At 42.8% G+C, this 26,052-nt stretch overlaps 1 protein-coding gene across 4 annotated transcripts in view; it reads right to left on the reverse strand.

Annotated features, from left to right (window-relative positions):
• The window catches only part of LOC149074967 (adenylate cyclase type 2-like), a 77,693-nt gene extending 56,176 nt beyond the window's left edge, over nt 1-21,517 (reverse strand). For 3 of the 4 annotated variants that reach the window (XR_016194314.1, XM_089245926.1, XM_089245925.1), the window contains exon 1: nt 21,301-21,435. The gene's annotated coding sequence lies outside the window, so the exon portion shown is untranslated. Of the gene's footprint in view, nt 1-21,300 lie in introns of all 4 variants that reach the window. The other variant, XM_089245924.1, reaches the window with a different exon arrangement.
• Between the last annotated feature and the right edge of the window lie 4,535 nt (nt 21,518-26,052).

The raw sequence follows: 26,052 nt of genomic DNA on the forward strand, positions 1-26,052 counted from the left end.
TGCCAGTGTGAATTGTACGCAAAATTGCCAGTGTGTGTGAATTCCAGGTAAAATTGCCAGTGTGTGAATTCTAGGCAAAATTGCCAGTGTTTGAAGTATGAGCAATGTTGCAAAATAGTCACAGTGTGTGAAGTCAGTAATATGCGGCCAGATCATTTCGCACGTTCCCCAGACTTAATTAAGACTTTAACCGTAACACATCCACCATTTCGAATGTTATGGCACTATATAATAAACGGAAATACCCATTGTACTGTTAACCTTAACTCTAACCACGGGGAGAGCAAAAAAAAAAACCACATTGAATATCACTGACCTTCCTCTATCAAAACATTCGTCCTGCTCCAGTGCTACCATATTTATATTATACAGTGGTGTGTGTGTGTATGCATAGCGAATGAATCGGGGTCGTTCGGCCACCCGCATGGCGAGCCCGCAATCCACTAATTGGGTAAAAACAAAAAAGAAGCCGTTCACATCAACCAAGTCATTGTTTTCTGTTCGCGTTGCCGAGCAGTTTTAACCGGTTTATGGAACACGGAGAGAGCAAAATAACAAGCAACTGCGTGCGGGGCACCAGGGGCGAGATACATCCACATTAATTAAATCGATCAATTAGAAAACATATATGTATTCATTGCCCACAGATGACGTCGAATCACTTCGGAACTCATCACAGATATCCGAAGGTAAATGCAGCCCTTCGGCAAAGAAACGGAACCCCCGTGCAGATGGGTTTGAGGAAATTTCACGACAACAATACACCGCATCGGCCAACAATTCATCGACAACAGTTCGGCACCAGTCAGTGAGCGAAGTATGATAGTGATTGAGTCAGTGAATTACACAGTTATTAGTGAGTGAGCGGCCTAAAGATGCAGTAAGTGACCTAGTTGGTGAGTGTCGTGGTGAGCAAGCCAGTAGTAGACTGAGTGAGCAACCTAGTGAGTTGATGATAGAATGAGTGACCCAGTGAGTGAATGACAAAGTGAGCGATTAAGTGAATGAACTAGAGGGTAAATGAGTGACCGGCTTACTGAGAGAGCGATCGAGAGACAATTTTGAGTAACATAGTGAACAAGTAGCCTGAGTGACCTAGTGAGTGAGTGATATAATGAGAAAGCAAACTAGAGAGTGAGTGATAGATAGAAACTACCTAGTGATTAGCAGAGTGAGCGAGCTGGCTGTGGTGACAGCCAGCTTCGCACATTCATCCACTCATGTTGAACTGATGTCGGTGAGAATTTTCCGAACACTTCGTACAGATGGGTTTTCGGAAAATTCATTGCCAACGAGTGGCATATTTACGGAGATGAGGCGGCTTAGAGGGGCCACTGAGAAATGAGTGCATCAAGAAAATTGGTATGATGGGAGAAGGGTGGCAATCTGCCCAGAGAGCGAGGATCTAGTACAGTGAGTGACAAAGAGGTTTCGTAGAGGAATATGGGCGAGGTGCATGTCTGACAAAGCCGGTGACCTAGAGCCCAAAAGAGTGACCTAGGGCGTGTACAAGGATTGAATGACCAAATGGAGAAGGAACCATGTCAATGAAGGACCGAAAGAGTGGCCTACAGTGTGTGCAAGCATGTGAGTGCCTATGACCCCCACGTGCTTGCCGAAAAATGCCTCCCAAATAAGTCAGAACCTACAGTAGTTAGTGAGTGAGTGACATAGTGAAAGCGACCTAGAGATAGAGTAAGTGACCTAAGAAGTGAGTGCCAGTGATAAGCTGAGTGATCTTGTGAGTGAGAGTAAGTGACGGAATGAGTGAGAGTAAGGACGGAATGAGTGATCTAGTGAGTGAGAGTAAGGACGGAATGAGTGATCTAGTGAGTGAGAGTAAGGACGGAATGAGTGATCTAATGAGTTGATGCTTGACCAGCTGATAGTGTGTGTGTGTGACAGAGTGAGCGACATATTCTGAGTGACAGAGTAAACGGCTTTGGTGATTGAGTGTGCAACAGAGTGAACAACTTAGTAAGTTGATGATAAAATGAGTGAGTAAGTGAGTGACACACACACAGGGAATAAATGAGTGACCTAGAGATCAATCGCTTATTCATTCTCTCTCTCGTTCACTCATTTCTTCATTCACTTGCTCTCTCGATCACTCATTCACTCACGTCGAACTGTTGTCGGTGAATTTTCCGAACACTGTACAGATGAACCGTCGGAGATGCACCGATTGATGACGGTATCAGGACCCATGCCAACTATGGTAAAATCGCTCGTTTGATGATCGCGTAAAAACGGTGATTCTTCTCCCACCAAAAGATGGTGTGCCGGGGCACCAATGCCTTAAGGTAGTGGTTCTCGAAATTTTTCCCCCACTCACGGCTTCTTTGGGACCTTGTCATCGTTTATACGCCGCTTCTCGGTCCAGTCTAGAACATACATGCTCAACCCATAGCCTGCGGGACAAATGTGGCCCTCAGAGTCATTTGATGCGCCCCGCGACTTCAAACTTATTTTGTAAAAATGAACCAAGTGGCAATTACTGGATCACTTGAGTGCTCTGTGAATGTGCCGCGCGTTACTTAAGTGACCTGGTTCCAGATCACTTAAGTGGCCCGCGGCACATTGCCAGATTACTTAAGTGATCCACTGCATAGTAATTACGGATCACTTGAGTGATGCGTGGCAGAGTAACTCATCAGTAGTTACAGAGCACTTAGGCGGCCCACGACACATTTCTATTGCACATAGCCTAAGTGGCCCGCTACACATTTCCAGAACAGTTGAGCAGCCCGGACACATTCTCAGATCCCTTGACGGATCCGCGGAACATTTAGAGATCACTAAAGTGTCTCTGTAGGGGGACTTATCAATCGGGAAAATGTTGGTTCGGGTGCCCACAAACTGGCGGAAGGTTTTTCCCGTTTTTTAGTGCATTCAGTAAAGATGACATTAAGAATATGTCATATTTTTATAAAGGTTGGTTGATGACGTAAGCATATCCCAAACCCCCCCCACCCCCAGTCATCAAAAGTCAGCAAACCCGAAACCTCCTCCCCCGCTATGGATGCTAAATAATAATGCGTAATACTTTGAATGAACAAAAGAGTGATCTAGGAAATGTGCAAATATGAGAACTACCGAAACAATGTGCAAGCATGTGAGTGACCAAAACACAGTGCAAGCAGGTCAATGAATAAAACAGCATATGAGCATGTGAATGAGCGAAGCATTAGTTAGCAAGTTGTGACTGATCAAAGCAGTGTGCAAGCATGTGAATGATTGATCTAGAATGTTTGTGATCATGAGAGTGAACAAAACAGACCGGAATTACACTATAAAAGTTTGATAAAAGATCTTTTACAAAACCTGAAAAAAACAACCAATAATTCTGCTGGTTACATGCGCTCGAATGTAACCGATACGCTTATTAGTTGCGTTTTTCAAGTTTTATAAAAAAAATTTCATCAAACTTTTATAGTGTAACACTGGCCTTAGGCCGGGATTACACTATAAAAGTTTTGTAAAAGTTCTTTTATAAAACGTGAAAAATACAACCAATGAGCTGATCGGCTACATTGGAGCAAGTGCAACCGATCAGTTTATTGGATGTATTCTTCAAGTTTTATAAAAGCACTTTTGCGAAACTTTTATAGTGTTATCCCAGCCTAAGACCGAGATTACAATATAAAAGTTTGATAAAAGTCCTTTTAGTAAAACTTGAAAAATTATACCAATAAGATCATCGGTTGCATTTTCTAGAATGTGACCAATAATCTTATTGGTGGCATTTTCCAAGTTTTATAAAAGTACTTTTATCAAACTTTAAAAACATTTAAACTTTTTTTAAACGTTTATAGAGTGTAATACCGGCCTTAGAGACATTGGTGTATTTGCAGGAGTGGGTTTCAACGCAAGGCGGTGAATTCGAGGAATCGGTGGTAAAAAAAAATTGGACTAGAATTGGAGAAAGTGCAGCAAAATTAGCCTAGCCCATAGGCGGCAAATTCGTAAGTCCACCTTTGGTCCCTATTTCTATGGTAGGTCTGCTCGATTCTGAAAGTAGTCACATTCTTCTCCCTTCCACACATATTTTCCCCTTCACACGAAAGGTTTCTGAACAGATCACTGTGGCCCCCATCTCACAACTTGTCGCAACTCACCTTTCATCTGATTTTCACCCGTGCCGCACTAGAATGAATACCCTAGGACCGCAGGTTGGGAACCACTGTTCTACATCGCGCGTCGATTCGTGTCTCGATCCTTTCCGTGCCAACGGCCCGTTATTTTTCGCGACACCTAATCAACGTGCTGTCAATCGCTACTTGAAAGTGCGTGTTATTTATGACCGTGGTTGTTTTCCCCGAATTGTTTATTCAGACATCCACTGATCACGGGGGTGCGAATTCATCACGCAAAGGTGGCGAATACGTGAGTGTATTCTTCAACACACATCCAGGGCCGCAACTGGGAAAATAAGAACGCCATTTTTTGTCAGCCGGGGCAAATATCCTTTCAGGTCATTCCTTAGTTGCAACCCTGGACATTGGGCATCGCTCGATTCTCTCAGACATGTGCAGATATATTATATGGTGTTGCCGTCAGTGGGCTACAGACACGACAGCTGACTGCCCAGAGAGAGCATCTTGGGACGGTTTGCACTCTTTCCCAAAGGAATGGACTTTCAGTCTCTCAGTGGATTACATAAATTTTAGTCACCCAACGATCTGATCACTTGCTCTCTAGGTGACTCTTTTGATCATTCACATACTTCCAAACTCTAGGTCACTCACGGATCTGATTACTGGCTCTTAAGATGACTCTTCTGGGCATTCACATACTTGCAAACACAACGGCATTGTAAACTTTTGGCCATTCACATACTTGCAAATTCTAGGTCACTATTTTGGTCATCCACCGATCTGATCATTCGCTCTACCTAGTGATTCTTTTGGTCATTCACGCTTGCACACGGTTTTGGACACTCACACGCTTGCGCACTGTTTTGGCTAGTCACGTGCTGGCAAACTCTCTCGGTTACTATTTTAATCACTCTCTGTCACTTGCTGTCCACGCAGAGGTGAATTTATTGAGGGTTATATACAAAATCACCGCCCTTGTCCCATTCTGCTAATTTTCTTGTCACTCACTCACTCCTCATATTTGCCGTCCCTCTGAACCCACCACCCTAGGCTATAGCCCGCTAGGCCCCCCCCCCCCCCCGTAAATACAGCATTGGTGGAAATCAAATGAAAGGGGAGCCACGAGAAGTGGTGAAGGGGGTCGCATAGAGCTGTGAAGAAATAAAGCTTCCGAGTGAAATATGTTGGGAAAAATACGACTTCTCTCTCTCTTTCACAATCCAGTAGAGCTATCCATAGAACCAGAGCCATCTTAACCCAAGAACCCATGTAAGCCCATGAGGCCCAGGGCCTCATATTGGGGCCTACGCGATCAGAGATCTGGTACCATGATTTTTTTTAACGTACGTAAATAAGCTGTTACTTTCAGCTAAATATGGGCCCCAGAACATCGGTTTGCCCGGAGATCAATCATGTTGAGACAGCCGTGCATAAAATCGCCCACAAAAGAAATAAGCCCACTAAGTTTTTTTTTTCTAGTTCAGGATGGGTGCAGGCCCATAGAAATGTTTTGGGAGGGCGATTTACAGTAACGTTCGTTAGATTGCCCAGTATCTTACAAGACTTATTTTTCCCCAAATAATTCGGCTCCACTGTGGTTATGGCCAAAGCCTCCTAGAAGTAGTATCTAGGAGGCTTTGTTATGGCTCACAAATGGTTATCTCCACCCCCTCTCTGGGTCCGTGATCAACACAGGGACCTAGAGATCGATCGAACTCATAAAGGTTTTGTTCATTATAAATTTAGTCTACTAAATTCAGTTCATAAGGGTGAGAGTTCCTGGGTAAGACGAAGGAGACCACGAGATGAAAAAATGGTCCAAACGGGGGCATGGGCTGAAAAAGGTTGAGAACCACTGCTTTAGATCACTCTTTTGGTCACTTATTGGAAAGTGGTTCCTTGCTCTCTAGGAACCACTGGCCCTTATGGTTTTAAACACTTTATGGTTTTACCACCATCTGTGGGCTATATACGAATATTTTGTCACTTTTTCCCCTTAATATTTTACCAATTTTCGTTGCTACTCATTTCTCAAACTTTCCGCCCTTTGAGGGGGGGGGAATGTGTGGCAAGTGCGGTCTCATCGGGCCCCGCGGTAGAGGAGTCTGAGCTTGACAACTGATTCGATGCTGGAATTTTCATAAATTCTGAATTATTTCTTCCAGCGATTCTAGGATTTTTTCCCTCAATTAGTTCAAAATTTTCATCAATTTTGGAATTTTTTCCTTCAGTTCCGGGATTTTTTTTCTATCATAAATTTTGGAATTTTTTCTTTTTCTCATTGATTCTGGATTTTCATAAATTCATTTTCATCAATTCTGGGATTTTTTCTTTTTCTCATTGATTCTGGATTTTCATAAATTCTGGGAGTGTTTCTCTCTCTCATTGATTTCGTCATCGTTCCATCAATTCTGGGATGTCTTGTGTCATTAATTCTGAATTTTCATCAACTTTAAGGATTTCTTTTCTCTCACTGATTCTGGATTTTCAACACAATTCGGGATTTTTTTTTTTCCTTTCATTAATTCTGAATTCCCATTGGCGAGTAGATATTTTTCAGTATTCATTCCTGTCTATTCTTTGATAATGCGCGAATGTTTAAACATGCCTGAGAAATCTCCTTCCTCCCCCCCCCCCTCAAAATATATCAAATCGGGGCTAAGGAGCACCGAAATCGTTTTCGCAATGGGTCCCAAATGTTACAAGGGCGGCCCTGAGCTATAACCCGCTAGAATCCCCCACCCGGTAATTACGCCTTTTGTGATTCAGTTAGAATCGTGCAGGTTGTACATTTTGGCGTCGATATTTTTTATACGTAGGGGATATTTACGATGATTATGTGAGAGGGCACACAGGCAGCAGCAGCATCTGGCTCGGTGATGATGGCGATCAAGGCAGTAGATAAACCTACGCTTGTCAGGTGTGTTGATTCAATGACTCTCCGCCGAGAGAGAGACCTTGCTTATTATTATGTATCGGAAGGAAGCGTTTGTGCAGCGTTTCGTCCGCAGAATTACGTCCCCGAATATTACATATACTAATACTGAATATTTGTTTCATCTTGAAGATGTTTTCTCTCTCTCTCTTGGAGCAGCATCTAATGTTGTTTCAAGGTTATAGTCGGCCACTTAAATATGTTTTTTTTTTTTTTGCTACCCGTAGAACCGCGTCCGGAAAATTCACTGGCAACAACCAACACCATCTATACCGGAAGGCCTCCGCTCGAAGCTCGTGACGTCACTGAAGGTGGTCATCTCTCACCTATAGCTATTGGAAAAAGCAGATCGACGCATGCGACAGCTTTATCCTTTTTTTTTTTTTTTTTTTTTTTTTTGTAGTAGACCTATATCCAATGGCTGTAGGTGAGATGGCCTTCTTCAGTTACGTCACGAGCCTTCTGCTGTAGAGGGTATTGCAGCAACTCACCGGCATCAGTTCGACACGAGTGAATGAATGATCGAGTGAGCAAGTGAACGAGGGAGTGAGTGAATGAGCGATTGAGTGTGTGTGAATGAACGAGTGAATAAATGATCGCGTGAGCGAGTGAATGAATTAATGAATGAAACCGGCCTGTCACTTGAGCTAGCTCACTCACTAACTCACAAAGTCACTCAGTGCATCACTAAATATGTCGTTCTATCACTCATTCACGGGGTCGCTACCTCTGCCACCTTCTCACTCACTAAATCGCACTTAGTAGGTTGCTCATTACTCCCTGCTAGGTCACTCACTTAATGTCACTCACTGTGTCACTCGATCACTCTCTCAGTAGGCCGGTCACTTGATCTCTAGGGTGCTCATTTACTCCCTGGGTCACTCACTCACTTATAGGTCGTTCACTTCCCAGATATGCCATTCATGTCTCAAGGGGTTGTATAGTTATTAAAATGAAAAATCAACTTTTTATAGAGCCAATGTGTGCCCGAGAACCCAATTGGAAAGTTGTTGCATTGATGATGCCAACAAAAAAAAATTTCGTGTTTCCAAGTGCAATATTCACTGAGATATTAGAATTTGAAAAGTTGGGGGTGGGGTGAGGAATGACTTTAAATACAGGTAAACCGTTTAACCCGCATTTAACACTGCTTTTTCTCAAATTTCCTCCGTTTTTTGGCAGTGTTTTTGTCACTTACACGCTTGGTCACACACGTTTCGGCCACTCACATACTTGCACGCTCTCTAGGTCAGCGGTTCTCAACCTTTTCTGACTAGCGGAGCCCTTTTCAGCGTATAAATTTCTATGGCGGAGCCCTGTTTAACTCGAGGAGCCCCTTTTTTAGTATATTATTTATATGGCGGTATCCTTTAGGCCACTTTTTTTTTTATTATCAAACTAGCTGATACCCGGCGACGTTGCCCGCCCCGTAAAAAATGTATATATGTATAGCTTATTAATTATTTCTTAATCAAAAAAATTTCTGCATCAAATAAGAAAAAATTACTTTTATATTTAAATATTTTAATTAAAATCTTCAGGCAATCGCTTGTGGACACACAATATTTTTTCTTTTTCCATCTGGTGTGTAGATGTACAAATTTTTGCTATTACCAACACGCGAACAGGTGACGAAAAGGTGTCCGTGTGAAATACAGGGCTCAAGTAGGTTGATACCTGCCACTGCTAACAACTGGCCTTGCACTTTGTTGATTGTCATGGCAAAAGCTAAACGAATCGGGAACTGTAATCGCTTGAAAGTGAATGGCATTTCTTCGGTGATAATTGGGATACGTGGAACGAAGACGTCTTCTCTCCTTTGGCACATCCAGTTAGAATCGTTGCTTTAATGATGTAATTGTGCAATTTCTTCACGCAGAGTCTGTTGCCATAGCAGAGTATCGGTGTCTCCAAATTTTCTTAAAAGCATTACAGGTGCTCCGACTTTGAGGGTCAAATTGTGTGGTGGCACACCCGGAATATCCAAAGGAGTTCAGAAATTCTGCAGGATACAGAACTGTCTGCGCTGTGTCTGTGACAGTGTCAGCCGATTTGTAAGATGTGGAGTCTCCCGGAATAACTTTTAGGATTTTTCCGTTGATCTTGTTCACACTCATTTTTCGGTGCCAGAATCGCACTCTCACAAAGCCACTCATGGTTTCGGTGATTTTGTTGAATGTTTGGGAAGACTTTGTCTGCAAGTTCTTGAACTGAGTTTATATATATAATAACTGGCAAAATCCATTTGGGAACGTTATCAGTCCAGTGCTTGGGTCTACGGGAATTCTTCCATTGCCAAGTTTTATCAACTGATGTGAAAATGATAGCAGTGCTGAGTCATTTTGCAGTTGAACTCGCATGTTGGTGGATAATGATAATTTTTTAGCTTCGTGCCAGAGTGTTGATGTCCTAACAAACTCGAGGCGACCACCGATAGACAGCACCTTCACTTCCAACCCATCTCACTAATGGCAGTAAATTGCAATGTAGCGATATGGCCAGAGATGGTGTTTGGTGAGGTAGAGTGCTGATGATTTGAGGCAAGCATTGAGTTCATCAGCTGGCGTTGAACATTTTTATTCCCTGTTTTATCGTCGTAGTTGTTGTTCTCTGTTGTTAGTGACGTCAGATGTCCAGCTTCTGCAGCGAATATTATTCAAACTCCTTTTAAGCACTTTTTAAATTGAAACTATACCTCAACGATGGGTGGTTGATGAGATAAAGGCCACATTAGCACTTACAGGACACCCTGCATACATGCAAGCAAAAATATCTGGCGCTTCCAGGGTTTTCTTCAATTACTGGGAGTATTGGAAAAGAGCCAAACCATTATAAAGGAATAAACTGTAATGATGGCAGCGTTAAAGATGTGACAAACCATTGTAAAGACATATACACGTCTGAAATGCATTGTTGGGAACCACGGTAACCAAAGTAAACGTTCCGAAAGTAATTGTTGAGGGCCCCAAAACCATTGTTGCCCGGCAGTTTTTCGCCCATTTCGGGCATTTGCCCAGCTCTGACGAACTTTTAAAGTAGCCTACGGTTCAATCCCGGACCTGTTTGGTATATATGCAAAATCTGGTGACGATCGGTCTAAAACTGTAGATTTGTATAAAGAGCATACATACATACATACATACTTTCACATTTATATATAAGACTAGCTGATACCCGGCGACGTTGCCCGCCCCGTAAAAAATTTATATATGTATAGCTTATTAATTACTTCTTAATCAAAAAAAATTCTGCATCAAGTAAGAGAAAATTACTTTTATATTTAAATATTTTAATTAAAATCTTCAGGCAATCGCTTGTGGGTACACAATATTTTTTCTTTTTCCATCTGGTGTGTAGATGTACAAATTTTTGCTATTGCCAACACGCGAACAGGTGACGAAAAGGTGTGAAAAACAGGGCTCAAGTAAGTTGATACCTGCCACTGCTAACAACTGGCCTTGCACTTTGTTGATTGTCATGGCAAAAGCTAAACGAATCGGGAACTGTAATCGCTTGAAAGTGAATGGCATTTCTTCGGTGATAATTGGGATACGTGGAATGAAGACTTCTTTTTCTTTGTAACATCCAGTTAGAATCGTTGCTTCAATGATGTAATTGTGCAATTTCTTCACGCAGAGTCTGCTGCCATTGCAGAGTCTCGGTGTCTCCAAATTTCTTAAGAGCATTATAGATGCTCCGAATATGAGGGTCAAATTGTGTGATGGCACACCCAGAATATCCAAAGAGTTAAGAAATTCTGCAGGATACAGAACTGTCTGCGCTGTGTCTGTGACAGTGTCAATCGATTTGTAAGATGTGGAGTCTCCCGGAATAATTTTTAGGATTTTTCCGTTGATCTTGTTCACACTCATTTTTCGGTGCCAGAATCGCACTCTCACAAAGCCACTCATGGTTTCGGTGATTCTGTTGAATGTTTGGGAACACTTTGTCTGCAAGTTCTTGAACTGAGTTTATATATATAATAACTGGCAAAATCCATTTGGGAACGTTATCAGTCCAGTCAGTCCAGTGGGTCTACGGGAATTCTTCCATTGCCAAGTTTGATCAACTGATGTGAAAATGATAGCAGTGCTGAGTCATTTTGCAGTTGAACTCGCATGTTGGTGGATAATGATAATTTTTTAGCTTCGTGCCAGAGTGTTGATGTCCTAACAAACTCGAGGCGACCACCGATAGACAGAACCTTCACTTCCAACCCATCTCACTAATGGCAGTAAATTGCAATGTAGCGATATGGCCAGAGTTGGTGTTTGGTGAAGTAGAGTGCTGATGATTTGAGGCAAGCATTGAGTTCATCAGCTGGCGTAGAACATTTTTATTCCCTGTTTTATCGTCGTAGTTGTTGTTCTCTGTTGTTAGTGACGTCAGATGTCCAGCTTCTGCAGCGAATATTATTCAAACTCCTTTTAAGCATTTTTTAAATTGAAACTATACCTCAACGATGGGTGGTTGGTGAGATAAAGGCCACATTAGCACTTACAGGACACCCTGTATACATGCAAGCAAAAATATCTGGCGCTTCCAGGGTTTTCTTCAATTACTGGGAGTATTGGAAAAGAGCCAAACCATTATAAAGGAATAAACTGTAATGATGGCAGCGTTAAAGATGTGACAAACCATTGCAAAGACATATACACGTCTGAAACGCATTGTTGGGAACCACGGTAACCAAAGTAAACGTTCCGAAAGTAATTGTTGAGGCCCCAAAACCATTGTTGCCCGGCAGTTTTTCGCCCATTTCGGGCATTTGCCCAGCTCTGACGAACTTTTAAAGTAGCCTACGGTTCAATCCCGGACCTGTTTGGTATATATGCAAAATCTGGCGGCGATCGGTCTAAAACTGTAGATTTGTATAAAGAGCATACATACATACATACATACATACATACATACATACATACATACTTTCACATTTATATATAAGATTTACTGATTTATTTTATTATCCTCGAGTGGCCGCGGAGCACCGATTGAGAACCTCCGCTCTCGGTCATTCACTGGCCTGGTACTTCGCTCTGTTGTAGGTGACTTGATTGGTCATTCACATGCTTGCTCACTCCCTAAGTCACTCTAATGCTCACTCACGTGCTTGCGAATTCTCTAGGTCACTCTTGTTCACTCGCGTGCTTGCAAACTGTCTAGGTCACTCACTGACATAGTCCCTTGCCGTCTGGGCAGAGACGGATTTATTGAGGTTTATACAGATTTCGGCGCCCTTCACCCATTTTACTAATTTTCCTGGATACTCATTCCTCAAATCTGCCGCCTCTCTGAACTTGCCACCCTGGACTATATCCCGCTAAGTCCCCCGCCCTGTGAATACGCTATTAGACTAAATTGTGGTCCAAATTGACGGTGGTCCAAAATCTCCCCAGCAAGACTCAACCCAATTCGGTAAAGGGCTTACATCCCTCAAGGGACAAGTCCGGGTTTTATCTGGTCTTCAGGTGAACCAAATTGAAACTTCCCAAAGAGCCCGCGGGCTACCGATTCATGTAATTTAGTGACATCTTAATTGTAGGAACCAGCTGAACCCCCCCCCCACCCCCCGAGTTAAACAAGGACAAAAAATAATTGAAGACTTATTTGTTCGGAAATTATTTCTTTTATTAATTATTATTAATTCTTAAATATTATTTTTACGAATTATGAAAAAGTTTTTGACTTAATTAATTAATTCGGAGATTAATTTTAATTTCAAAATTATATCAAATTATACTTTGAATATTTATTTCGATTATTCTGAAAAAAATTGTTTTCCTTCTCAACACACCTTGAAATCAGTTCTTTCAATAAGTATGTAATTATTCTTTCATTGATAGAGAAATAATTTCTATCAGTAATTTTTCTCTCTCGTTGTCAATTTAAATACGTCTGATTAAAAATTATGATTTATTTTTTTCACTAATTCTGAGAAATTATTTCTTTCATTAATTCTGAGAAATTATTTCTCTCATTAATTCTGAATTTTCATCAATTTTTTTCCAGAAATATTTCTTTCATTGATTCTGGGAAAAAAATCTTTCTTCAATGTTTTCGACCATTTTCTGAAAATGATCGACGGGCCACGACAAAAAAGGTACGATTTGGCCCTCGGGCTATGTGTTGAAGACCCCTGTGTTCATAGGCACCGGAACCTAGGGGCTTCTTCTTCTTACCAGGCAGGGACCTGGCTCTGTCCCGCTAGGGATATTAGCCATTTACTCGGCTGAGTTGGAGAGTGCTGAGGGTGTCCGACCGGGAAGCCCTCGAGATACATTCGAAGGCCACCCGGTCCGGCACATCCAGCCCTCTTTCCTCTTTTATCCATGATGAGGGTACTATCCAGCCCCCCCCCTTCCCATCAAGCAGCATTAGTGGGGCCGCTGTGGTGGTCGAGTGGTCATAGTGACGGACTCGCATTGCGGGGACCCGGGTTCGAGCCCCACCGTCGCCACAGTGGTGGGCTGAAGTTGGTTTTCTGTGGTTCCCAACTTCGAGGCGCAAATGCGAGCCGATCTCCCCGTTAAAAAGTCTCGCCACAGAGAGCAACAGGCCTACAAACAGTACAAATATTCAGTCACTACACATCACTCACTTCACTTCTGAGACATAGATGGCAGCACTGGAAAATCATACACAACACTAGATACGCACTCAGACTATTAGGTACACACACTTACAATTCCGGTACAACTCACTAGGTAGTAAATTGCCTATGGCGATAGACCTGAGTTGTGCTCGGTTTAAAAAAAAAAAAAAGCATTAGTGGTGTCCCTGTGGGCCGCTCGTTCCGACCTGATTTGATGCAATTCTGCCATCTGGCTCCTTACCAAGCTGTGGCTCCCATGTTGCACATGCGCACCACCCAGCGAAGCCCTGCCTCTCCAGAATTTCTTCATCAAATATCATATTCAACAATTATTTACAAAAATCGGAACCTAGGGGCTGAGGCCATTTGAGCCCCCCCCACCCCTATAAATGTAAAGGGGTTGAGCCCCATAATTTCTGAAAAAACGATGTAATGCACCTTCCTCCTCCTGCGTACGCGCTTGAGTCCCGTATATACGGGACGACCATCAATTTTCAGTCCCCTCTAATGTTTTCTTCACGTCGCGCGCCTCTGCCTGTGTTAGGGTTTTTAAAATCCAAGGTATCCCGGGATTGCCGCTGTAAGGGTTGAAAAAAAAAAAAGATTTACATTTGATTATGGCGGAAAATATCATCTCTTTTGTCCAAAACAATATGTTTGAAAGAGAGAAATTCTGAACTGTTTAGTTTTTAGATGAAAAATTTTTCAATTACCGCATTAGCCAGCACATGCCGGAAAATAAGAGTTACAGGTCAAAACAATTATTAAATATCTAGAGTCTAAGAATCGATTGAAGTTGCTGACTAGAACTTGGTTCGTTTCTCAGGTCCGATCTGTGTTTCATGAACTTCATTCAGATATATATTAGGTCGTGCTTCAAGGTTATGTTTTTCTAATGTAATTTCTATAGCGACGTAAAACTGAAAGTGGGACAGAAGAGTGAAAGTATGTGTGTGTGTGTGAGGGAAAGGATGTCATTATAAAAAGTGAAACGCTTTCTTTCCCCCCCCCCCCCCCACAAACAAAACCCATTCCGTAGAATAACAGATTGTGTGATGAAGTTGCGAGAAGCAGATGTGGTGGTAATGGGGAGTTGTCAGTATGTATATCGGCCGTGTTAGAAAATGAAAGGGGGCGGGGTTTGGATGGTTTGTGTCGGTCAAAAATAGTTCATTACCTTTCCCTACACCCCCCCCCCCCCTCTCTGGCCACACGAGAGTACATTTCACACGCGAATGCAAGTTTTGTGACGTCACAGTACCAGCTCCTAATTGACTGCGCTATCATAACGCCGTACATCCACTGCGCTTCACTCTTTCGCCTTCTTACTCTTCACTCCTGTACTACACTTCAGTCCCGATAAAGAGAAACCCCGATTATCGCCAGAAATTTTTTATGAACAAATCTGCCACACATGGGATTTACTATGGTATTATTACGCCATTTATTTGAATTTAAAATTTCTGAATTCAATTTTAAATAATTAAAATTAAATTCAATTGAGGTGAATCTAGCCACGTGTCAAATTTTGACACGTGGCTAGATTCACCTAGACTTGATTTTTTCTTACGCGATCTTGATTTCAAATTGATTCTCGTAGCTTTACTATAGTTACTAAATTAGAAAGTGGTGTTAAAAATACCACAGTTTTGACTGTGATGTTTAAAACACCACTAAACAAAACTGTAGTGTTTAGTCAGAACACCATATCTCCAAAAAATAGCTTTTTGATCTAAAAGTAAGTCTCGCTAATTACAACTAATTAGAAGTGAGATAAATGCCCAAATACATGCATACGGCTGAACAACATGCTGATGTATGATATTTCCATTTGTATTTGTGTGCATGCTTTATTTTTGATTTTTAAATGACAATGAGAAAATGCTTATATCTCAAAAATGCGAGTTTGGAGTTATCATGTTCTGACCAAACGCCACTTGATGAGCTAAATTCACATATTGTGTTTAGCCTTAGGCCAAACACATAGTGAGGCGACCACGAAGTATGGTAGTGCATAATAGCGACTGGCGACTGGCGAAATCAATTGCATTGTTTTGTTCTACACCTTACATACTCGAGAGGAAGAAAAAGAAGCACTCAACGAAATATACGGGAATCGAACAAAACGATGTTTGTTTCCACATTGAGGTGGGGATTTTCGCTATTTGCTGATTAGTCCGTTTCTCCTCTCTTTTGCGGAGACATCATTATCACACACATTTCAGAACTCCCTCCGGCAATTTTATTAATCCTTTTTCCTCTTTTGCTATGCACGGACGTCTTTTCTACCCCCTTCCCCCCCCCCCATACATTTTTTTTCTTCCTAGTCGCGATTCTTGGAACTCGTATCTCTTCGCTCGCTGTAACCGCAGCCTTATACACTCCCGTACCTCTTGGTCGCCGCACTATGTGCTCTGCCTAAGCGGAGTCATCGCAATTCCCCGCCGCTCGTTCGCTCAAGATCGTTTGCAGTGGGTGATGTTCTTTTACTTTCTGTGCAATGGGATCAATCTCGTGAGCACGGACAACTGCGCGCGACTGGTTTAACGCTGCAAAATGGACGATCGGCATAATGATAATACCCAGTAAGTAAAAAGGCTGCTTTGGAGAATCATTTTGCAGGCCTCGTGAGTTAAAAATAAATGGTAAAAGATGATGGCATTAAAACTACGACGAAAAATCTGGCCTAAAAAACTGGTGAAAAATAATGATGTTATTTCCTGCGGTACCCAACTTCAAGGAGCAAATGCGGGCCGATCTCCCCAGGGCCTGTTCTGGACATTTTTCAAGTGCAAGCGAATGATATGTTAGTGATAAAAATTCACCCCCCCCCCTTCCTCTTCAGCTGGTGAAATAAAAAATCGGCCCCTTTCAGTTGGTGCCTTTCGCATAGTTAAAGATCCGACCCTGGACCCCCGTCAAAAGTCTCGCCACAGAGAGCAACAGGCCCACACGTCGATACAATTATTCCATCATCACACTTCAGTTATAGTTAGAAAAATTGATGCAGATGACCGCGCTAGAGAGCAAGCATTACACAGAAACAAACTTCACGTTAGATTAGCAACACGCACATTCCAACATGTACCAATTCATTACAAGTTCCGCAGAGGAATATGAACGAGATGCATGGAGTGGTTTAGTAGTAGTAGTAGTAGCCCCAACGAGATTGGAAAAAATATATATTCTTCTAAAAAAATAGGTGACAATTTCTAAAAGATTTAGTGATTTCCACTGCGTGCAATTATAATGCTGTTCGGGAAAATTTTTAAAAACCACTTATATATAAAGGGTTAAATAATTACAGTAAAACCCCCTTTTAGCAGACACTCCTCCCCCCAGATGCGGTCATCCCCTTCTTTTATGGACAAATTATAATATCCCCTTGTATATAATGAAGGTATGTATTTCAAACCCCCGATTAACGGTCACCCCTCTTTTCAGGACGATTTTTTTTTTGTTTGTCCCACCGGTGTCCGCAAAAGAGAGGTTTTACTGTATTATTGTAACAACACGGAGCTTTTTTTAGGGGAGGGATAATCGCCGCTGTGGTGGTCGAGTGGTTATAGTCACGGACTCGCGATGCGAGGATACGGGTTCGAACCCCACAGTGGTGGTCGGCTGAAACTGGTTTTCTGTGGTTCCCAACTTCAAAGCGAGAATGCGAGCCGATCTCCCCGTTAAAAAGTCTCGCCACAGAGAGCAACAGGCCTACAACGTTACAAATATTCAATCATTACACTTCACTCACAATTTGAAGTATAGATGGCAGCACTGAAATATCATACACAACGCTAGCTACACACTCAGGCTGTTAGGTGCACTCACTTTGTTCCAGACTCTGCCACGAAGCCGGGCTGGAAGAGATCTCGGCAACGGGATAAGTCCGGTGACAGAGACCCTGGCGTGCGTTCATTCATTCAGGGGAGGGATAATCCAGTATCAATTTGATGGTTCAGAAAATATTCGGATGATCAGGGAAATCTTTCGGACAATAATTTGGGACATTCTGATAACATTTCTCTTTTGAAAATTCTTAAATTACTTCTTTCATTAATTTTGAAATTATTTCTTTCATTAATTTAGATTTTTTTTTTTTTTTCAATCAGGTGTATTTTTCTGCCATTATGTAGGCCTTTTTAGGTGCCGACTTTCTTCCATCCTAATCCATACATTTAAAATAACGTGTCCTGATTCATTGATTCATCATCGCCGAGCCGAAACTGCCGAAGCCTATGACCAAACATGAAATTCGGTCTCAGTGGTTTTATCTCGTTAAACAGACTCACTAAGAAGGGTTCTTCTTTTTCCAAAATTCGACCCCTAAATGGGGGTTCAAAGGTTATACAGAGAAATCATGCCGAGCCAAAACTGACTGGAGCTATCTATACTTATGAGATATACTGAGAAATTGAATTTTCTGGATGTTATGCCGAAACTAATATTTGGAAAGAAAATTGATTTGTCTCCTCTGGTAAGGAGTCATTCAAGTATTACGTCAGCATCGAGGGGGGAGGGAGGGGTTTCGGATTTGCTGACTTTTGATGACAAGGGAGGGAGGGGGGGTGTGAAGGTTGCTTACGTCATCAACCACCCTTTTTTAAAGATATGAAATATTCTAAGCTGCTGACGAAATTTAGCTGACAGGGGGTGTTCAGTGTTTTGCTGACTTTTGCTGACAAGGGGGTCAAAAATGGCTGAAAATCTGCTTACGTAATACTTGAATGGCCCCTAATCGAACCCGGGTCTCCCCTGCATCCCTGCATACCGGGCAAAGTGAGCTAACCAATACACCAGAGACACACATTTCAATTGCTTATAAGTAGGCTGACCATATTTCCTCGAGAGAAATACGGGAAATTGGGATTCCAAATACGGGACATCGCCAATTATTGCCAAACAGCTAGTACTATATACAAAATCAGGGGTTCCCAAAAACTGTTTGGGCCTTGGGGTACCCCATCTTATTTAGACGGCCCTGGAAACGTATCAAATGCACAGTGTTACTGGTGGACCTGAAAAAAGCGCCTCACACGGGCGAAAAAAGCTCTGAGGGCCGCATGTGACTCACGGGTCATCCGTTGAAGACACCTGCTCTATTTGGAAAGCCACTTTCCATTAGTATAGCGAAGGCATTATAGTTAGCGCTCTCGAAGCAATAAAAAAAAAAGATGTGTGCAAACATTCGCATAAATTCCATTTCCTACTTGGGTCTGTCTTGAAGTGTTCCGAGGTCCCGTGGCTGAGCGGGCCACCGATGAAAATGCTTCATAAAAATACGCAAGTATGGGGGGGGGGGGAAATGCGTTAGTGTAGTGACTGTAGACTTTCAGGGCCAGCGTCTAATGAAAAACAGCACCTCACCGAACCCGTTGCCAGTTACTGGTAACTCTCACCTCTGAGGATGAGCATCACAGCTGCGGATGAAAGCCAGAAATTAATAAATTAAAAGAGGGCCGCGACTAAACAGCCCGGTTCGCTGAGATGGATTTGTGGGCTACGCAAATTTTTCGCCGCCCTTTTCTCATTCTAGTCTGATTTTCTTGACCACTCATTTCTCAAATTTACTGCCATACGCTGAGCCACCCGCCCCCCATCACTATAAATAAGCCTTTGTCTCTCTAAGTCACTCTTTTAATCATTCCCATGCCTGAACACTTTCTTGATTTCTTGATAACTTTTTTGGTCGCCCTCCCTCCCCGCTTGAATAGTTTTTGTCATTTTTTCAGGGTCCTTTTTTTACCTCGGGCCCTGAGCCGGGGTTCAGTTGGCCCACCCGTCGAGATGCCACTAATAATGGCCTAGAGATTGAGGAGTGTGATCAAAAGAGTGGCATAGAGAGTTTGCAAGCATGTGAGTGGCCGAAACAGTCTGCGATCATGTGAGTGACCAAGAGATATACTTAGAGAATGAGGGACTGGATCAGAGTAATTGACCAAAAAAGTGTTCAAGCATGTGAGGGACCAAAAGAGTGGCCTAGAGAGTTACTATTTTGATCCTTCACATGCTTGCAAACCTTCTATGTCACTCTTTTGGTCACTCACTGACCTGTTCCTTTATTCTTTTACGTGCTTGCAAACTCTCTCTAGGTCACTTTTTTGATAGCTGACATGCTTGCAGACTTAAAGAGTTTGCAGTCATGTGAGTGACCAAAAGAGTTATTTATTTATAGAGTGAGGGACTACGTCAGTGCGTGACCAAAACAAAGGCCAAGAAAGTGTTCAAGGATGTGAGTGTCCAAAACAGTGTACGAGTATGTGAGTGACCAAAAGAGTGGCCTGAAAAGCAAGATGCTGGGTCAATGAGTGACTGAAAGAGTGGCAAACAGTTACTTCTTTGGTCCCTCACATGCTTGCAAACGCTCTAGATCACTTTTCGGTTACTGACATGCTTGCAGGTCTAAAGATTTTGCAAGCGCCCTAGTGTCCAAAACAATGCGCAAGCATGTGAGTGACCTAGAAAGTTTGCAATCACATGAGTAACCGAAAGAGTGACCTAAAAAGTTTGCAATCGCATGAGTGACCGAAAGAGTGACCTAGAAAGTTTGCAATCACATGATGAGTGACCTAGAGAGCAAGTAACCAGTTCAGTCAGAGACCAAAATAATGAACAAGAGAGTGAGGGGAGCAGGCCAGAGAGTGTTCAAAAGAGAGAAACTCTATATAGAGTTTACAAGCATGTGAGGGACCAAAAAGAGTTACTTACAGAATGAGGGACTGGCTCAATGAGTGACCAAAACAACGACCAAGAAAGTGTTCAAGGATGTGAGTGCCCAAAGAGTGATCTAGAAAGCAAGGGATTGGGTCAGTGAGTAATCAAAAAATCGGTCAAAAAATATGGACGGTGATACGAGGGGGGGGGGACATGAGGGAGCATTGCCCCCCCCCCCCCAGCGTCAAAGGCGAAATCGACTGATCTAATGTATGTGAGAATATATATGAATTGACGTCATTCTTTCTCCCTCCCCCCCACAGACTTTCAAATTTCTCTGCCTATGCCAAAAAATTTTTCAAGGATGTGAGTGTCCAATAATGGTCTAGAAAGCAAGGGGCCAGGCTAAGAGAAATGACTAAAACAACGACCAAGAAAGTGTTCAAGGATGTGGGTATCCAAAACAGAGTTTGAAACATGTGGGTGACAAAAAGAATGACCTAGAGAACAAGGGACTGAGTCGGTGAGTGACCAAAGTTGATGAGTTCGCAAGCTTGTGGGGGGGGGGGGGACCAAAAAATTAATTCTCTATGCCGCTCTTTCGGTCACTCACTGACTTGGTCCTTCGTTCTCTTACACACTTGCAAACTCTCTGGGTCACTTTCATGGTCGAAGACATGCTTGCAGACTTAAAGAGTTTGCAAGCATGTGAGTGACCGGAGAATGAGGGACCAAGTCAGTGAGTTACAAATACAGTGACCAAGAAGGTGAGCAAGCATTCGAGTGAACAAAAGAGTGACCTGGAGGCACAGGCGTATTTAAGGGGGGGGGGGTAAGTGGGCTACAGCCCCAAGGAGGCAAATTTGGGGAAATGAGTGGTCAAGAATAAGAATTGGAGAAGAGCGGCAAAAAAATTTTGCGCGGCCCGCATAAATCACGAATCCCGCTCCCTGTTCAGTTCAGTTAATTAATTAATTAGAAATCAAGAAGTCATTGTGCAAAACAAAAAAATAATTTCAGCTCACCTTCAGCTCTTCAGGAAGCAGACGAGAATTATCAAAAAAAAAAAAGGTATATTTTTTATATAAAATCAAAACAAAAACCTACGAAAGCACTAATCAAAAGCCTCCGAATCGTACGTATTTGTCCGAGTCTTTTTGTCCGTGTTCATTTATTTGCGACCGAGGAGTAGTCACTCTCTGTCTCTTTTGTTTTTATATTATCGTATGATTCCGCGCTTATTGGAGGCGGGGCATAACGGTAGTTGGTACAGCAATGCCTCCTGCCGGCGTGATTAGGAACCAGTCCTGTCTTCTCCCTCGACGTTGTGACGTCACCCAGAGGCCTTGGAAAATCTCGGGACTGGCGCTTCGAATGCAAATATCGTAGCTGGTGGGGGAAACAAAATAAAGTAGAAAAAATATATATTTCCTTACATTATTATTATTATTATTATCAATTAGCTTGGGATTAGCTTTCTCTTTTCACGTAGATGCGTGTGATTTTTCTTTCATTTATTTTCTCTGTGTGTTTTTTCTTCGGAGAGTTCCGCGATTGCAACGTTGATTGGAAACGCGTACTTGAATTTTCCCCTTGGCTTATACAAGGACGAACTATAAAGACATGCTCAGAAGCGTATTTACAGGGGGAGGGGGGGGTGCTTAGTTGCGCCTTACACCAAAGCGCCAAGTTTAGACGGGCGGCAAATTTTCGGAAGGGTGGCGAAATTCGTATAGCCATTGGTAGGGTTACCATATTCGAAAGCTGAGAAAGCAGGACGACTCCTTCATGTGCACCCTTCTAATAGCGTCCCTTTCCCCAATTCACCCAACTGGTGGCGCCACTATACTGACTGAAGAAGGGGGGGAATGCATCAACGACACCCCTGTACCAGCCCTAAGACCATGCTTGGTAATCAGTAAAACCCAACCTATCCCACCTCCATCCGTAAATCAGACGCTGCAGTCCTGCCCAGAAAGAAACTTGGCAGGGCGAAACGGAAAATAAATCCCGAGTAGAGTGACAATGAGGTGTCTGATTCGGGGGGGGGTGTCTCTTAAGGGGCTGTTCAAGTATTACGTCATCATCGATTGGGGGGGCGTTCCGATTTGCTGACTTTTGATGACAAGGGGGAGGGGGGAGGTTTGGGTAATGCTTACGTAATCAACCACCCCTTATGAAAATATGAGTTAGGATTCAGAGGGGCAGAGCTGATGACGAAATTTCGCTGACAAGTGGGGGGGGGGGTCAAAAATGGCTAAAAATTTGCTTACGTAATACTTGAACGGCCCCTAATGTCCGTCGTGGGGTTTATGCTAAAGATGAAGATGGATAGCCTTCCCTGCCATGTTGAAATGTGGTGCGTATAGTGAACCTTCCGTGAAGTTTGTTTCTGTGCAAAGCTTATTATGTGTAGTGCTGCCATCTACAATCAATTTTTTAACTCAGTTTTTTCTCAACTCATAGTGAGTGAAGTGCAATGAATGAATAATCATAACGTTGTGTAGGCAGGGCCACAACTAGATGCTTGGTCACCCGGGGCAAGTGCACATTTTGGCGCCCTCTTGTAATGTCGAAGGAGAGGTTTGAGAATAAAATTTGCTCCCCCTCTGGTTCAGCGCCCGGGGGCCTGCCCCCCCCCCTAGTAGCGGCCCTGGTTGTAGGCCTCTTGCTGTCTGTGGCGAGACTTTTAAATCGGCTTCGCATTTGCAACTCAAAGTTGGGAACCACAGGAAACCAACTTCACAGCCGACCGAATGATATGGCGATGACTACACTTACTACAGGAGCGGGTCTCAGCACTGCAAAACGGCAGCGAAAACCTTAAATCGCACCCTACAGCAGTAGGACAAAACTAAACTGTCTCACAACGGTCAAAGGAGGGGGGGGGGGGAAGAGTCCTTAAGGATTTCGGACCAGGCGGAAAGGGAGGGGTAGGATGAATAGGTATGAACAGCTTAGGGGCCATTCAAGTATTACGTAAGCAGATTTTCAGCGAATTTTGATCCCCTTCCCCTGTCAGCAAAACACTGACCCCCTTCCCCCCTTCAGCAAAATTTCATCAGCAGCTTAGAATATTTCATATCTTCAAAAAGGGGTGGTTGATGACGTAAGCAACCTTCAACCCCCCCCCCCCCTTTGTCATAAAAAGTTAGCAAATCCGAAACCCCCCCCCCCTCGATGCTGACGTAATACTTGAAGGACCCCTTACATGCCTTCATAATTTTTTTTGCGGTATCCCATACTTTTGTGAAAGAGGGGGGGGGGTTGGTTTTCTAACCTCCCCACCCCCCAAGCCGAGATTATAGTGTTATTTTGCAGGAAAAAACGTAACCCCCCCCCCCCGAGAAAATTCTGCGCACGCCCGTGTGTGCGTGTATTGATACTTTTCTAACGGAACAACTTTCGTTGGTCGGCCGCCATTTGGCCTTCCTTTCAAACCAAGCACAACGCAGGTCTGTCGCCGTGGGCAAATTGATTCCGAGTGAGTTGTGCCAGAAGCAAAGCGGCTCAAGATTTTTAATACAGTTTTGGCCGGAAGTGTGAGTGCGCGTACATATATATAGTGTTGTGTCTGATTTCTCAGCTCTGCCATCTATGGTTCAGAAATGAAGTGAGTGATGAAAAGTAATAATTGAATATTTGTACCGTTGTAGGCCTGTTGCTCTCTGGCTCTCTGTGGTGATAGTTTTTAACGTGTGAGGGGGGGGGAAAGAAAATGGCTCCTTAAAGTTGGGAACCACAGTAAACCAACTTCCGCAGACCACCACAGTGACGATGTCCGTCACTATGACCACTCCACCACCGTAGCCGGTCAATTTGTCGCAATCAACTTGTCGCGCTCAACTCGTCGCGCATCAATTTGTCGCAGTGCCAATTCGTCGCGGTACAAATTCGTCGCAGAGCCAATTCGTCGCGATACAAATTCGTCGCGATACAAATTCGTCGCGGTACAAATTCGTCGCGATACAAATTCGTCGCGGTACAAATTCGTCGCAGAGCCAATTCGTCGCGGTACAAATTCGTCGCAGAGCCAATTCGTCGCGGTACAAATTCGTCGCAGTGACAATTTGTCGTGTAACCAATTCGTCGGGACGTCAATTTATCGCAGAGTCAACTCGTCACGCGATCTGTATGTAGGTTTTTTTGTCTCATACGTGAAAAAATAAACATGAAGAAAAGTTTTTTTCCATCAAGAAATGCACACAGTTTACTAAATTTTTTTTTTTGTCATTTCGAAAAAAATCATCGAAATTACATCGAAATTAAAATTACAATTGATATTAATGTTTTATTATTTAATTATTGTAAATGTTAAAAAAATCATTTTTTCTATGATAAAATTTTAAAATTCTGTAAAAAAATGTCGGTGTTTATGATATTCCCCAAATTACAGTACAGCGGAGGCTGTCTTTAAGTGTAAACTTGTATCTGTCCCATGTGGAATCGAGACTCCCACCAACATTAACCACTACAGTATCTCCACAAGAACCTGAAATAATTAATAATTTAATTTAATTAATATTTCATTTTCACCGGATAAGCCACACTTGTCGCTTTCTCTCGAGATTTGCATTACTCGTAGCGAGGGGAGTTGGGGCGCACACCGAGATGATAAATTGCGATCACATACATTTTCAAAATTTAATTTGCACCGGATAAGTTGCTCAAGTTAAAAACTCAAAAAATCCAACCAATAAAGTTCATAGGTTACATTCGAGCAAATGCAACCGATAATCTTATTGGTTGAATTTTTCAAGTTTTATAAAAGGACTTTTAGAACACTTTCATAGTGTAATGCTAGCCTTAGATATATTGTCGGTAAAAAATTCCTCAAAGATGTATTCCCTACATGGCAGATACATATTCAATAGTGAATTAGGGCCATTCAAGTATTACGTGAGCAGATTTTCAGCCATTTTTGACCCCCTCCCCCTTGTCAGCAAAAATCAGCAAAACACTGACCCCCATCCCCTCCCCCGTCAGCAAAATTTCACCAGAAGCTTAGAATATTTCATATCTTCAAAAAGGGGTGGTTGATGACGTAAGCGACCTTCAACCCCCCCCCCCCCCCCCGCCATCAAAAGTCAACAAATCCGAAACTCCCTCCCCGATCCTGACGTAATACTTGAATGACCCCTTAGGCAAATTGTGCTTTGGGATGGGCATTGATCCTAATTTATCATCTTGGTGTGTTCCCGCAACACCCCTCGCTGCGAGAAATGGAGATCCCGCCAGAAAGCGGGAGTGCGGCTTATACGGTGAAAATTTAATTTTGAAAATTTATTTTATCGTAATTTATCATCTTGGTGTGTTCGCCCAACGCCACTCGCTGTGAGAAATGGAGATCCCGCCAGAAAGCGGGAGTGCGGCTTATACGGTGAAAATTTAATTTTGAAAATTTATTTTATCGTAATTTATCATCTTGGTGTGTTCGCCCAACGCCCCTCGCTGCGAGAAATGGAGATCCCGCCAGAAAGCGGGAGTGCGGCTTATACGGTGAAAATTTAATTTTGAAAATTTATTTTATCGTAATTTATCATCTTGGTGTGTTCGCCCAACGCCCCTCGCTGCGAGAAATGGAGATCCCGCCAGAAAGCGGGAGTGCGGCTTATACGGTGAAAATTTAATTTTGAAAATTTATTTTATCGTAATTTATCATCTTGGTGTGTTCGCCCAACGCCCCTCGCTGCGAGAAATGGAGATCCCGCCAGAAAGCGGGAGTGCGGCTTATACGGTGAAAATTTAATTTTGAAAATTTATTTGATCGGCGTACT

This window comes from Pholcus phalangioides, unplaced genomic scaffold (genome assembly GCF_987345545.1).
Source record: "Pholcus phalangioides strain wild (caught in Gottingen) unplaced genomic scaffold, Ppha-v1.0 ptg000016l_1, whole genome shotgun sequence".
Taxonomy (NCBI): domain Eukaryota; kingdom Metazoa; phylum Arthropoda; class Arachnida; order Araneae; family Pholcidae; genus Pholcus; species Pholcus phalangioides.